At 35.2% G+C, this 3,764-nt stretch overlaps 1 pseudogene; it reads right to left on the bottom strand.

Annotated features, from left to right (window-relative positions):
• Positions 1-1,567: 1,567 nt before the first annotated feature.
• On the bottom strand, positions 1,568-1,683 carry LOC111737759 (annotated as a pseudogene).
• Between the last annotated feature and the right edge of the window lie 2,081 nt (positions 1,684-3,764).

Below are 3,764 nucleotides of genomic sequence, written 5' to 3'. Positions count from 1 at the left end.
TGGTGGTCTCATCCTCACCTATGTCAGCAATAGCCCAGTGGGAAGCCTAGACTTTCTCTCTTGCCAGGCTGTAATTAGGTACTCTAGCCCCACTGCCAGGATGGTGTCAGAGAAGGCTGATTGGGAAGCCAGAACTTTGACCATCTTCCAGTGGTAACATGTTACCTTCCTCCCCATCTCCCGTAACGTTAGTGGAGGCCAGGTGGAGAATAATGATGAGGCACTCCTCTATCTTCCAACCAAGGCAGTATCAGTGGAGACCTGGTGGAGAATCTATTCCTGCACAACAGTAATGAAGTGTCCTTTCCTGCTCACATGGGGTATCAAAGGAGGCATAATGGGGAACCTGGATTTCTACCCAAACCAGGAAGTTACAAGCTGACATCTCCCTTCTCTGACCAATGCAGTGTCAGAAAAGGTCTGTTAAAACAGAAGATTTAAATAAGATTCAGAGTCTCCTAATGGAATACCCAAAATGTTCAGGACACAAAAGAAAAGTGCTCACCATACCAACAACCAGGAAAATATCAATTTGAATGAGAAAAACAATCAACAAATACCAACACAAAGATAACACAGATGTCATAATTATTTGAGGATTTTAAAGCAGCCAGAATAAACATGCTTCAATAAGCAATATGAACATGCTTGAAACAAACAAGTCCCAGCAAAGAAATAGAAGCTATAAAGAAAAAACAAATGGAAACTTTAGAACTTACAAATTACAATATCCTAAATTAAAAAAAGAAAAATCCATGGATGGGCTCAACAGAAGAATAGAGAGAACAGAGGAACCAGAGAACCTAAAAGAACAATGGAAATGAGCCAATCTGAACAATAAAAAGAAAATAGATTTAAAAAATTTAAGTTTCAGGGATCTGTGGGCTAGACCAAAAGATCTAACGTTTGTGCTATCAGAGTCCCGGAGAAGAGAAAGAGGGCAGAGCTAAAAAAAAAAATTGTTTAAATAAATAATGCCTGAAAATTTCCCAAATTTGGCAAAAGGAATCAATTTACAGGTTAAAGAGGCTGAATGAACCTAAAAGAGAATAAACAAAAGTAAATCTCCACCAACATACATGACAGTCAAACTTGTGAAAACTAAAAACAAAAAGAAAAATCCTGAAAGCAGCAAGAAACAACAGCTTATGATTAGCAGGACTGACAATTTGAATGACAGCAGATTTCTCCTCTGAAACTATAGAGGCCAGAAGGAAGAAGCACATTTTTCAAGGGCCCAAAGAAAAGAACTGTCAATCCAGGTTTTACATCCAGTGAAAATATCCTTTAGTAATGAAGGAGAAGTCAAGACATTCTCAAATAAAGGAAGCCTAAAAGCATTTGTTACCAGCAGACCTATCCTAGGAGAATAGCTAAAAGAAATTTCCTAAACAAAAAAGAAATTATAAAAAGAATCTTGAGACATTAGGAAGAACAATGGAAAAAGTAAAAACATGGGGAAATACAATAGACTTGCCTTTTCAAATTTTTTTTTTTTGGCAAGGCAAACCTTGGTTGACCTCACAGATTGCAAGGACCTCGTCAGCTTACAATCCCTTATTTTTTACGCCTACAGTACCTGGTCTTCCTAGGTGGTCTCCCAACCATGTACTAACCAGGCCCAACCCTGCTTAGCTTCCGAGATCAGACATCGGGCTTGTTCAGGGTGGCATGGCTGTAGACTCAAATTTTCTAAATTATATTTGATGACTGAAGCAAAAATTTTAACATTGTTTGATATGGTTCTTAATGTATGTATAGGAAAAAATTAAGACAATAATAAATCGGGGAGAGTAAAGGAATTTAAATGGAGGTGAGGTTTTTATGCTTCACTTGAACTAGCAAAATGCCATCACCAGTAGACTGTGATATATTATGTATCTATAAGGTAATACCTAGAGCAACCACTAAAAAATTTATACAAAGAAATATATTAAAAAACACTAACGACAAATCAAAATAGAATTATAAAATCATGTTCAAGTAACCAACAGAAAGACAGGAAAAATAGGAAAACCAAAAACGAAAGGAAAAAGCAGAAAACAATAAAGTGGCAAACTAATCAATCATTATGTTACATACAAACAGTCTACTTATTTGTTGAAGCCCAAAACTGAAAACAACCAAAATGTGGAATAGGTGAATGGTTAGACAAATTTGGGTAAATCCATACCAGGGAATCCTACTCAGTCATAAAAAGGAATAGACTGTTAATACACAAAATAACTTAGATTTCAAGTGCCTTATGCTGAGTGAAAAAGGCCAATACTATATGATTCCATTGATGTAATATTCTGAAAATGACAAAATCATAGAGATGGAAAACAGATTAGTGATCTAGGCTTGGGAATGGTGAGAGGAATGGGGATGGGCATGATTATAAAGGGGTAGCACAAGGGGTAGCTTTGTGATGGTAGAAGAGTTCTGTATCTTGATCGTAGTCGTGGTTATATAAATCTACATGTGACAAAATGATATAAAACCATATGCACACACATTGCACCGATGTCAGTGTCCTGGTTTTGATATTATACTATAGCTACGTAAGATGTAATCATAAGACAAAACTGGGTGAAAGGTACATATGATCTTTTTGTGACCTCCTGTAAATCTTTAGTTTAAAATATCACATATAAACTATATATATATGCGTGTGTATATCTAAAGCGTAGAAACATTTTGCAAAAATAGGCATAAAATTAACAGTGGAAAATACCTATATTCTTTGAATTTTTTAACAAAAGAATGCTTTCATGAATATCTTTTTAAAAAAGACAAAATTATTGTAAAAAATTCAAATATAGAAAAATATACACAAAATGAAAATTACCTGTTTTATGATGCCATCAAAATATAACTTCATTTATTTACTTATTTAACAAATACTTACTGAGGGTATCCTATGGTGCTGTTAACATTTCGGTATTTCAGAATTTTCCTGTGTATCTAGTCATACAAATTATAATCATTCACTGATATGTATTTATTATACGTATAACATGCTCTCATTTCTTCTATTCATCCATTATTCATCTATTCAGCAAATACAGAGCTGTGGCTTCAGCCAACATCATGCTAGGCTCTGAGATTACAATGGTGAATAAATTAGACATGGTCTGTTTCCTCACAAATCTTATAGTATAGTGACTGCCACCAAACAAATTTTCTGAAAGAAATACACAATTACAGATTATGCCAAGTTTAGACAAATGAAAACAATACTTTGAAACACCTGTAAAAAGATGGTAAGATACCATATCACGTTTCTCATTGATGAAAATGAGCCAGTAAAGAGAAAGGTTAAAGACAGAAGAGAAAGAGAGAGGGATATTGGATTTATAGAAAGCTTTCTGAGAAGGAAGAGCCAGAACACAAATGTAAGGGTTGGTTGTTTCAGGTAGAAACTGCCACATTGAAACAGAAGAAAAAGAAGCGAGAACAAGCGCAGATGTAACTTAAGTTTGCAGATTTACATGTCTGAAGTTGAGGCAACTCCTCTTTGAGATTTTCTGTTTTCTTTGCAAAGTATAAGACAACATCATCTGCTAAGAGCAAGGATGTAAATCGAAAGATCTGAAGTTTGAAGAGAATGAGGTTTCAAAATAGTCATTTGGGAAAGGAAGTTCAATAGAAAAAGAGGTAGTAAACTTGCCAGGCTGAATTAAGGGCCTGTAGTCTGTCACTGCTGTCTAACCATTTTTAGCTCACTGATCACAATCAGGAAAAAGGCAAGTTCCTTCGTATTAGAACAGAGAAACAAAGTG

The sequence above is a fragment of the Pteropus vampyrus genome, unplaced genomic scaffold (assembly GCF_000151845.1).
Source record: "Pteropus vampyrus isolate Shadow unplaced genomic scaffold, Pvam_2.0 Scaffold30, whole genome shotgun sequence".
Classification (NCBI taxonomy): domain Eukaryota; kingdom Metazoa; phylum Chordata; class Mammalia; order Chiroptera; family Pteropodidae; genus Pteropus; species Pteropus vampyrus.
This window is presented reverse-complemented; position numbering and strand designations above follow the sequence as displayed.